Source organism: Pan troglodytes, chromosome 5 (assembly GCF_028858775.2).
Source record: "Pan troglodytes isolate AG18354 chromosome 5, NHGRI_mPanTro3-v2.0_pri, whole genome shotgun sequence".
In the NCBI taxonomy this organism is placed as follows: Eukaryota; Metazoa; Chordata; class Mammalia; order Primates; family Hominidae; genus Pan; species Pan troglodytes.
Window position 1 is genome coordinate 98,824,529 of NC_072403.2, and position 12,634 is coordinate 98,837,162.

General features: G+C 38.3%; 1 long non-coding RNA gene across 2 annotated transcripts in view; it reads right to left on the bottom strand.

Moving 5' to 3' along the window:
• Nucleotides 1-12,634, bottom strand: part of LOC134810206 (uncharacterized) — a 396,797-nt gene that overhangs the window by 161,352 nt on the left and 222,811 nt on the right. For both annotated transcript variants that reach the window (XR_010157733.1, XR_010157734.1), the window contains exon 4: nt 6,284-6,387. This is a non-coding gene — a long non-coding RNA (uncharacterized LOC134810206). The remainder of the gene's footprint in view (nt 1-6,283; nt 6,388-12,634) is intronic.

Here is a 12,634-nt window from a genome sequence, read left to right on the forward strand (position 1 = left end):
TGCTGTGTTCTATTTATAACTTACTATGCATAATATACTGATATACTGAGATAGGTTTTTTGCAGACATGGCACTGTGCGCTCTTCATAAGGACCTTTAAAGGAAGTACCATTCTCAACCATTTTTAAAAATGAGGAAACAAAGGCTTAGGAAGGTTAAACAAAGGCTTAGAAAAGTTAAACAATATAGAAGTAATTCAATTCTGACATGAGGTACAGCTGGGATTCTAGCTTAGGCTAGTCAGACTCTAAAATCTACACTATTTCCCCACAGTACTTGGCTATCTATATTAAGTAGAACTACATGATATTGCCAATATTCAACGATTTTAGACATTAAAAATGGAAATTGCATCTTATTCTATTTGACATAAATATAATTCCTTTCCATTATTACTCTAGAATCAAGGCCCATGACTTGCACAGGCATCAAAATGTCAGGTTAAAAGCAGGTCTGAGAGGATGGGGGGTTCAAATCCTGGCTTCCCTGGTGACTAGCTGTGAGACCCTGAGCAAATCATCTTCACTACAGGGTTATTTTTCTGTTGAAAAAAATAGCATTGCCCTTCCCTGCATACTTCATAGGAATTCACTAAGAGAAAAATAGAATATATAAAACTGTAAAGGATACAAAACTTAAAGTGATTATTATAAACAAACCTTCTAAATAAGAAAACCAACAAGCCACATTCCTAAGTTACAAATGTGAAAGAGGAGAATTAGAAACCAGTGTATAAGGCCCTAAAGAGCCCTCTACAGTGCTGTTTGCTCAGTTTTTGATAAGAGTGTCAAGGCCAAAGCCAATCCTTCAGAACTCTGTGGCTAGTGATTCTGATAGCAAGGATCAATAGCCTAAATGTCAACCAGATGATTCAAAGTGCTTACACAAAAATGTGGCTTTATATGCAAAACCTCATCCCCATTCCCGGAAAGAGCTCAAAGCTGTGTAAGAAATTGTTATTGGTATACTATGTAAAAGCCCTAATTGAGATTTCAAGAAGCTCCCAGCATTCTGGGCATCCTACATAAATCCAAAGAGAAAGAAATATTATTTCCACTGGCAAAATATCAAATCCCAAGAACATGTGCCTAACCTGGAACAGGCTTCTTTAACAAGGACTTAGAAGAACTCTGAGCTGCCCTTGAGGATTCATCTTTTCTTTTCTTTTCTTTTTTCTAAACAAGGTCTTACTCTGTCGCCCAGGCTGGAGTGCAGTGGCGTGATCTTGGCTCACTGCAACCTCCATCTCCCAGGTTCAAAAGATTCTCCTGCCTCAGCCTTCCTAGTAGCTGGGATTACAGGGACCTGCCACCATGCCTGGCTAACTTTTATATTTTTAATAGAGATGGGGTTTCACCATGTTGACCAGGCTGGTCTTGAACTCCTGACCTCAGGTGATCCACCCACCTCAGCCTCCCAAAGTGCTGAGATTACAGGCTTGAGCTACCACACCCGGCCCTCTTTTCTGTGCTTTCTGGAAATGGCAGTTATACAGCATGAGAGACTCTTTCCCTTCTCTGAAAATATTTTTCCAGTGTGATTTATACTCAAGAAGATTTTTCTTCCTTCCAGGCCTTTTGGAATGTAAGATAACATGAGTTATCATATTTTCTAAACAATAAAGCCCAATACAAATGGAAGGAATCTTTATGATCACTTCCTGAGTTAGACATAGAAGCCACAGTTCTCTCTGTACCCTTCATCCAAGCAAGAATTTAAAGGAGAACTCAACACATAAGTTATATAAAGATTTATATTTTTTATTTCTGCTGCAATAGAAGAAGATGCCTTCAACTATTAGGTTTATATAACTAAAGAATTTGTATAGCACATTGATCCAATTTTAAAACTGGTTTGAGGTTGGCATATGAGCTTCTCTCGTTAAATAAGGTAAACATCAAAGCTCCTGCATATTTTTTTAAATTCCTAACTTGAGTCCATTTTCTCTACATGATTATTCAGAATATTTTCCACTCTATTAACATCTGTTTTATGCTTGCCTTCACTACCCTTACCAATGACCTCGCCTCCTACAGTTTCTTCTATGGTAATATCTCCCCTCCCCTACCTGTCTTCTCCTCATCTCTCCTTCTCAGAAGAGAGTGGGAATTTCTTCTTTTCCAAAGTGGACTCTTCCTCTGGGGGTTCCATTTATTTCTATATACCCTCTCTTCCTTTTCTCCTTTATCTTCACACATTCCCTTCCCATCAGATGGAAGTCTTCCTTATCCCTAAGAAAACAAAATAAACTAGAAGCAAACAAAAAAGCAAAATAAAAAATGTACCTCCATTTTATTCCCCCTTTGAGTTAACGTTCCATGTTACATATTCCTTGACATCAAGCCCTTAAAAGAGTTATGTACACTCATTTCCTGAACTTCTTAGCCACGTGCTGTTAACCCTGTAATATGATTCCTATTTACCTCTTTCATTAATCTTCTAAAAGTCTTGTCTCAGAGATCTTTAATGCGCTCCTAATTACTATCTAATTAATTTTCTTAATCGACAACCTACAGGACCTCTTGGCAGCCTAACATTGTTGATCACATCCTCCTAGATATTATCCTTATGGTTAACTCTTTGAACTATCTTAACGCTAATTCTTCCTTGACATTCTGACTCTTTTTAAAGTTTTTCCTTTCCATTTCCTCACCCCCTAGTTACTGATTTTTCTTACAGTTGCATTTTTAGATTATGTGTATTTTCTCATTATACATAATCACACGGATTTGTACTTTAATTATCCTATTTGCACTGATCATTTCAAAATCTTTAGTTTGTCTTGGCTTCTCTCCTAAGCTCCAGATCCAAATTTCCATCTGTTTTGGACATGGTGACACATATACCACATATACTACTCCTCAGACTCAACACATGTGATTAAGACGTTGGGTTCACTAGCAGACAGAAGACACCTCAAAATCTGACCCTACTTTTTTATAAGCTGTATTACTTTAAAGAGGAATTAACTTCTCTGAGCCATATTTTCTCATCTATAAGTTTGTATTTACAGATGAGAATGTGTATTTATAGATGAGAATTTGTACTTACAGATGAGAATATATGGCTTGGAGAAGTTAATTCCTCTTTAAAGTAATACAGCTCATATATTATATCTATATATTATAGACAATAAAAAGGTTATGAGGATTAAATGAGATAATATAAAATGCTTAGTATAATGCTAAAGTCATACTCAGTGTTTAACAGATAAACTGCCACTATTATTATTATTATTATTATTATTATCACCATCATTTTCTAGTTTGAATTTATTACAGCCCAGCTGCCTCTCCTCCTCTATTCTTCTCTCCCTGAATAGTGCAACACTCTCCCAATCATACTTTCTATAATTCTCAGAGCCTCTAGAATTCTCTAGAATCTCTATCTCTTCCCTTTTCCTCTAACAAACCCTTATCTAATCAGTCAGTACATTGTGTCAATTATTTCTCTGCACTGCCTCTCATACCCACGGCTTCCTATTTATTCCAACAGAAATCGTGCAGTCCCTATTTCAGTCCTTCACCCCTGCTGCCTTGCATTATTGCAATTGACTCCTAACTGGTCTTCCTAAACCCACCGCCAACCTAACCCACTATTACTGTCTAAACAGCAAGTGCTCTTGTTCCTCCATAATCAGACCCAAGTTCTCCTTTATCCTCCCCACCTCCTGAGCCCTCCTGTAGCCACCTGAGTGTCTCTTTTCCTTCCTGGGCTTCCTGCCTTATGTTTTTGTTTACACCATACTCCTAACCTGCAAACTCCTTTCAAATCTGACTGTGGAAATGCACATGCATTTACTAGCCCACCTCCTCCACGAAGCCTTCTCCAAAGTGCTTGTGAGACACAGCAGAGACTTCCCTCTCAGTGGCCTGCAGGCCTCCCAAGCATGGAAATACGGGGAAATATTGAGCTCTTTCAAGAGAAATTGCAGGTACCTAGCTAGCCTTGAGAAGTTAAGCAACTTGATAAGCATGAAGGTAAAATAGTAACCTAAAACAATAGCCAAGGAAGCTAGAATCACAAGATGTTTGGTTCCCCAATAGAGACTAAAGATAACATCTTCACATATGTCTCTGAGTTTTTTTTTCAGGAACCCAGATCCCCAACAAACAACTCGTCCCCACAGTAGACCTCAGATAAAAGGGAACTGGGGACTGAACTCTGACCATCATTCTTTGTTCTCAGTTTCTTCCTGAGGAGCCTGAAGAAAGTCACATTCATGAACCAGAGCTAACATTCTTTTCTGCTGACCCCAAATTTTCAAGCAAAGCTTCTCTTCATTAACCAATGGCAAATCAGAAAATCTTTGAATATACCTATGACCTGTAAGCCCTCACTTCAAGATATCCCACGCTTTTAGGCCAAAACCAATGTGTAACCTCCTTATATTGATTTATGATTTTGCCTATAATTCCTCCTTTCCTGAAATTTACCCTTGCCTTTAAAAACCCTTACCTGCAAGCCATGGAGAGGAGTGGGGTCAGGATTTAAACACCAGCTGCCTGAACCTCTTTGCTTGGAGCCCTGCAAATAAACACCTTCCTTTCTACCGCTGCAAACCTCGGTATGGACATTTGGTCTTACTGTGCCAGGCAAGCAGACCCTGGTTCAGTTCTATAACACTCATAGCTAATATTACCTGAAAATAAATCAAAACCCTAAGATGTAATGACAGTATGATCTCAATTTATATGTGTACTTGTATATGATATGTAAACATACTGAATAGAAATAGGGCAAAATGTGAACAGTGGTCCTTTACAGGTACGATAATCTGGAGACGTGCTATGAATCGGAGAAATTCTTATTTTGTTTTGTATTTTCTAAATTATTCAAAAGAGCTAATATTTCTATGTACTAAAATCTTTATATGTATTAACTCATTTAATTTTAATCAAACCCGCTGATGTATTTGCATTATTGTCCTATTATTGAGGTATATGGGGATGAAGCAACATGCCCAGAGCCATGCATCTATCAAGAGTAGTCTGGCTCCAGACCTGTGCTCTTAAGCACTCCACTGAATTGTACTAAGGGTTTTAATAATTGGAAAAAAAATATTTTTAATTACCTTTTCTTCTGTCTCTGACCTCCACCTACTCCTAACCCTGACACCACCAAGTTCCAAATTTTCCTTCCATTTCCTTCCTAGAGACCAATCTCAGCTAGGTGTTAAGAAGAAAAGCTATCTGATTAAGAAAATTTGCATGAATTGTTAATTAGTAATTGCCATCCTAAATCCTAATTGCATCTTAAAAAGGGTGCTTGTTAACATAAGTGAATCCCTAATTAGTGGAATTTCTGTTGCTATGACTAAGCAATTACGTCTACTACTGACAGTGTGTGGAGGGGAGGAAAGTATCTTGGAAAAGAGGATTTTCTTCTTACTCCTTAAAGTTTAAGGCTGCCTCATGTACAAGGTCTCCCTCAGTCTCTCAAATTCATCCATCTTCCCACACAAGTTTGGTTTAAAGCACCAATAAGCCCTACCCTTAGGCCTATGTAAAAGCCTATCATTCTGATGCTGCAGAAGCCACCAAGAACCAGGCTAAGAACCAAAGGTCACCGTTTGTGACACAGGAGTCTTCATAGGAAATGAAGACCCAAAGAAACACTTAAACCCATATGTTTTTTTATAGTAGGTTTGATGAAAAGCGTATAGTTGCAGAGAAATATAATAGGGCAAAGAACATGAGGTAAGTGTAATAAACAGGAGGAAATTTAGCAAGGTCTGTTTGTTCAGATTCCTCACTGTATCCCTTCATCTTCCAAGATAAAGATGCTGTTTTCTTCCAGATATAGGGTGGGCATCTCTCACATGAGGGTCTTATGACCTGCTTTAGAGGAAAATGGAAGAGGAAAGTCAGAGAGCTCTTCCTTCTTCTGTAAATCCCTTCGGCTTAAAATAATTCATATGCCCAGGTGCTATATTTTTATAACTGGCAAAAGAGTCTGGCTGCTCACTGCTTGTAGAAAGAAGCCAAAATAATAACAAGATGTGATAGAAAGAAAGCAAAACTTTATTTTGCTAGCAAGAGGAAGAGTAGGCAAAAAAAAATTCACCTTTAACTTGGGGAAGGAATGCAGGAGTTTTTAAAGAGAGGGTTTGGGGTGCAGAAGAGGCAGGGGTTGGGGGAGCGAGGAGGTCCCAGGTGGCATGATTTGCTCTGACGGCTCATCTTGAATGATTGTCCCCATCTGGTGAAGGGGCCCATCTGATGAAGGGGCCAACACCACCATGGGCCCAACCAGGTTACAAATTAATCTCAATTAATCTTACCTTGGATCTCTAGCTGGGAGTGTGTTCTGGCCTTGAAGTAATCTTTTGTTGGAGAGAGAATTCCAGAATATCTGGTCTGTATCAGGATCCAATCCCTGAAGATTCTAAGGAAAAATATGACCAGATAAGTGAGAATGGTGTATGCTTAATAAACATCTACATAAATAAATGCATATAAGGTATGGGAGCATAAAGTGCCAAAGGGAAGGGAGTGGAGAAAAGAAAACATTTTGAGGCTGTAAAACACATTTGTACTTTATCTCAGAGCTACGTCTTGAAACTGGGGGGAAAGGAGGAAAGGGGGAAAAAATTTAAAATATGATTTGAGGCTAAGCTGCTAAACTGCTCAGCTACATTTTGGGGTAGCATCTCCTGAACCCCACTGTGATGTCAACACACATAATCAAGAGGGAAATGCAATGAAAAAAATCATATTCCTTCTTCCTTCTGCCAGTTTGGAAGAGAGCTTTGTTGTATATATCCAGGAAATTTGACACAAAGGCAAGAACTTTGCTCTAATAGTCAGGCTTCTGCAGGGCAGCACCAAATCTCAGTGGGAAGAGAAGGATGGCTGGGTGGTGGCAAAGCTGAAAGGGAATCTCAGTCATTCTAAGATTTTACATATCCAGTGGAGTCCCAAAGGTGGGAGGGGAGAAAATCTAGAAGCAAGTATAACCCACAGACTTGCATACCACCCCTCCCCACCCCCAAGAAAAAGGAACACCACAACAGGGGGAGCAGATGAAGTGAAGAGGTTGGACAAGCTGAAGTCACCCAGAAATTCTGAATATCTAATGCACATTTTCTCCTGGCTTAATGTGTGACATTCATATTATCCAATAGCTTTCTGTTATTTAAAACTTTTAAGGAAGTTCATACTGAGAACAGCTATGGCAGAGATACTTGCTGCTCATCAGGCACTCTTTGCTTCCCTACATTTCCCACCCCCTTGCAGTTAGGTGGAGCCACACGACTAGCTCTGGATGAGATGTTACAAGCAGAAGTGCTTTTGTCACTGCAGGAGGAGGCACTTAAAAACCAGCATGTGATTCTTGGCTCTCCTCTCCTAACATATAGACTGAGGAATCTACACATTCCAGATGGTCAGCTACAACATGGCAGAGCCTCCATTACCCTGGGCCCCTGTAAGACCGTGCAGAGAAGAGTCGCTTCCCCCAGTCTCCCATCCCCACATAGCTCTGACTGCCCACACTGATATGCAGAATGGACAAAAGAGTTTTGCATAAACTTACGTTGTGTTAAGCCATTGCAATTTGGGGGCTGTTTATCACTACTGCCATGGCCTATCTAATCTTGACTGATACAGTGGTTGCTTGTGGAAACTGGCATAGATGGTCTACACATACAAAGTATGCACAAATAAACACACACACACACACACAACATACACACGTATATCTCACAGAAAAAAAAGTTGACTGTTGACTGGAAATTTCACCAGGGAGAACCCCTTAATGAAAAGTTGCAGGTTTAAAGAGAAGACAGCCATAAAACAGCAGTTCAGAAAACACGTGCTGGACAATATGGGTTCAGATGTCAATTCTTTCACATACTAGCTAAATGACGTTGGGCGTGTTGCTTAACATCTCTGGGTCTCAGTTTCCTCAACTGTAAAATGAGTACAAGAATAGCACCTACCTCAGAGATTTGTTTGGGGGGGGGCACAGAGTAAGCACTCAATAAATGCTATATATAACTAATCATGTTAAAGATAATAAGAAAGGCTGAATAATAAGTGCATTCCTTTAACATCTCTCTCTTAAAAAAATGGAGGTAAGGCTGAAGATTTTTTCAATAACTGATAATTATTATGATTTATCATTTATGCATCTTTTTCTTTGTTACGGCTTACATTTCCAAACTCAGAATCAACTCTCTGCTTCAAAAAAATCTAACATGACTATAGTCAATAACTTTATTATACATTTTGAAATAACTTAGAGTGTAATTGGATTGTTTGTAACTCTATGGCTAAATGCTTGAGGGGCTGGATACCCCATTCTCCATAATGTGCTTATTTCACATTACATGCCTATATTAAAACATCTCAGGCATCATATAAATATATACACCTACTATGTACCCACAAAATTAAAAAAATTTTTAAATACTTTTAAAAATCTAACGGGACCACATTTTTGGATTACAAATATTTTAGCAGCTCTTATCTTTTCTTTTATAAAAGAAGTATATCTTTTCAGAAAAAATAAGAACAAGTGATAGTGATTTGCTATGCCACTTAATGATTATTTCCAGAAAAGATTACACCATGTAAAAGATTGCAATAAGAAGAAAGAAAGAGTGCAGTTTCAAATAAAGGTTTGACTCTGAAATGGGGGTACCAAACATTCATAAAAGTCAGTTCTCTGACTTAATGTCACACCTCATACCTCATATTTATCAAAACCTTCAGCACTGATAAAGCAATCAAAATGAAAAGAATGCAACAGTGGTCCCAAAGTTGTGTCTTATCTAGGTGTTACCCTGAACATTATTTCAACTCTTCTTACCTTTGTGACTCTGTTTCCACATTGGAATGAGAGTGAAATGATTTTGCTTCTACCATTGTAGAAAGCTGAGAAATTGAATCAAGACTATGTTTCCTGACGAAACTCTAACTGTAAAATGACGTTGATTGATCTTTAGGCACCAATTAAGGTGGGTATCACCTCAAAGGCACTTGGCATTCCCTGTATCCAAAATGTCTCTCCTACTGGTAACCTCCTCTTACACCATCGTAACTCACTCCTCTCCAAAGACTATTATTTTCCTCGTTAATCCCCACTTATGCCCAGAAATAACTCATCATCCTTCCCACCATGCCCTCTCTAGAGCTGTACAGACTTCCAGTATCATCCTGTCATTACAGAACATCACAGAAATTGTTGTCCACATAGTTGAATACATAGACAAAGGATTAGACCGTATATACATGATGCTAATTCATTTTGCCTATACAGCTATTTCAACACAACAGCCAGGGTCTTTTGTTTTAATGAATTTTGTTTGAGTTCTGTTCTCTCATTAAATAGTGAGGTCCTAGAGGACAGACAGCAATTTTGTGCCATTTACCCTTGCAAGCCCTCACATTATCTAAAAAAAAGCTTTATTTGCTGAAATTAAATCATCAAGGCAGGCATAACAACTAAGTTACTCATTCAGTAACAAGTGAAGTTAGGTCCTCATTGTGTCACGTGATTCAAATATTTATTACTGATATAACCAGTATACTTATCATTAATTAGCCCAGTTCATCATTGCACTGTGATTCTGAGGCTAAGCACAGAGGTGTTCAATTAAGCCCAATAGATCATCAAAGTATCATCAAAACTGCAATAATCATTCTGGAGAGCCAGTTTTCTGTACTAATGTACTGCTGATCTATGGATTGTGTTAAAACTGTAAATTTCCAAATTCCCATTAAAATCCTAGTTTTCATAATTGAAGTGTCAGCATCAATTTCTTAGCATCAACATTTCCACAAACCCAAAAACTTGATATCTATCTCTTTAGAAACCTAAAATATTAAAATCCCCCACAATTTTTATATGATTTATGCCCCCTCTATCATATATAATAATTCTGCCCCTTGCACACACACACTGAGATACTTTGTGAAATACTGAGAAGTCACCTATGATTTGCCCTCTGTATAATCTGATATGAAAGTAATGAACAAGCAGCAATCTGGTTCTGTCTCCAGAGATTCTAAAATAATATTCAAACACCATTCACTCACAGAAACGTAATGTGCTCAGAGTTTTCTTTTTCTTTTGTTTCTTTCATGTCCTCTCAGTATTAAATGAGGAGAGACAACCCCACAAAGCCTGATTTAACCTCCCATGATACAGCTGAGTAAAGCTGCTCATTAGACTCAAAAAACAGAATATTATCACCACTAATCAGCCACAAGACCTTGGGTAACTCCTATCACATTACTGAGCCTCAGTTTCTCACCTGTAAAATCAACTGAATACCTTCCTTCTTTACTACACAAAGGGTTTTTTTGAAGTAGACAATATTTTTGAAACATACCTCAAAAAATAAATGGCATTAAGTGTGCAGAGAGGCAAAAAATATACCAAATTTTTTTATTCATTAGAAGTTTAAAATTTCTTTTTTTTTTCTTTTTTTATTATTATTATACTTTAAGTTTTAGGGTACATGTGCACAATGTGCAGGTTAGTTACATATGTATACATGTGCCACACTGGTGTGCTGCACCCATTAACTCATCATTTAGCATTAGGTATATCTCCTAATGCTATCCCTCCCCCCTCCCCCCACCGGACAACAGGCGCCAGAGTGTGATGTTCCCCTTCCTGTGTCCATATGTTCTCATTGTTCAATTCCCATCTATGAGTGAGAACATGCGGTGTTTGGTTTTTTGTCCTTGCAATAGTTTACCGAGAATGATGATTTCCAATTTCATCCACGTCCCTACAAAGGACATGAACTCATCATTTTTTATGGCTGCATAGTATTCCATGGTGTATATGTGCCACATTTTCTTAATCCAGTCTATCATTGTTGGACATTTGGGTTGGTTCCAAGTCTTCGCTATTGTGAATAGTGCCACAATAAACATACGTGTGCATGTGTCTTTATAGCAGCATGATTTATAGTCCTTTGGGTATATACCCAGTTATGGGATGGCTGGGTCAAATGGTATTTCTAGTTCTAGATCCCTGAGGTATCGCCACACTGACTTCCACAATGGTTGAACGAGTTTACAGTCCCACCAACAGTGTAAAAGTGTTCCTATTTCTCCACATCCTCTCCAGCACCTGTTGTTTCCTGACTTTTTAATGATTGCCATTCTAACTGGTGTGAGATGGTATCTCATTGTGGTTTTGATTTGCATTTCTCTGATGGCCAGTGATGGTGGGCATTTTTTCATGTGTTTTTTGGCTGCATAAATGTCTTCTTTTGAGAAGTGTCTGTTCATATCCTTTGCCCACTTTTTGATGGGGTTCTTTGTTTTTTTCTTGTAAATTTGTTGGAGTTCATTGTAGATTCTGGATATTAGCCCTTTGTCAGATGAGTAGGTTGCGAAAATTTTCTCCCATTTTGTAGGTTGCCTGTTCACTCTGATGGTAGTTTCTTTTGCTGTGCAGAAGCTCTTTAGTTTAATTAGATCCCATTTGTCAATTTTGGCTTTTGTTGCCATTGCTTTTGGAGTTTTAGACATGAAGTCCTTGCCTATGCCTATGTCCCTAATGGTAATGCCTAGGTTTTCTTCTAGGGTTTTTATGGTTTTAGGTCTAATGTTTAAGTCTTTAATCCATCTTGAATTAATTTTTGTATAAGGTGTAAGGAAGGGATCCAGTTTCAGCTTTCTACATATGGCTAGCCAGTTTTCCCAGCACCATTTATTAAATAGGGAATTCTTTCCCCATTGCTTGTTTTTCTCAGGTTTGTCAAAGATCAGATAGTTGTAGATATGTGGCGTTATTTCTGAGGGCTCTGTTCTGTTCCATTGATCTACATCTCTGTTTTGGTACCAGTACCATGCTGTTTTGGTTACTGTAGCCTTGTAGTATAGTTTGAAGTCAGGTAGCGTGATGCCTTCAGCTTTGTTCTTTTGGCTTAGGATTGACTTGGCGATGCAGGCTCTGTTTTGGTTCCACATGAACTTGAAAGTAGTTTTTTCCAATTCTGTGAAGAAAGTCATTGGTAGCTTGATGGGGATGGCATTTAATCTATAAATTACCTTGGGCAGTATGGCCATTTACACGATATTGATTCTTCCTACCCATGAGCATGGAATGTTCTTCCATTTGTTTGTATCCTCTTTTATTTCATTGAGCAGTGGTTTGTAGTTCTCCTTGAAGAGGTCCTTCACATCCCTTGTAAGTTGGATTCCTAAGTATTTTACTATCTTTGAAGCAATCGTTTATGGGAGTTCACTCGTGATTTGGCTCTCTGTTTGTCTGTTATTGGTGTATAAGAATGCTTGTGATTTTTGTACATTGATTTTGTATCCTGAGACTTTGCTGAAGTTGCCTATTGGATTAAGGAGATTTTGGGCTGAGACAATGGGGTTTTCTAGATATACAATCATGTCGTCTGCAAACAGGGACAATTTGACTTCCTCTTTTCCTAATTGAATACCCTTTATTTCCTTCTCCTGCCTAATTGCCCAGGCCAGAACTTCCAACACTATGTTGAATAGGAGTGGTGAGAGAGGGCATCCCTGTCTTGTGCCAGTTTTCAAAGGGAATGCTTCCAGTTTTTGCCCATTCAGTATGATATTGGCTGTGGGTTTGTCATACATAGGTCTTATTATTTTGAGATACATCCCATCAATACCTAATTTATTGAGAGTTT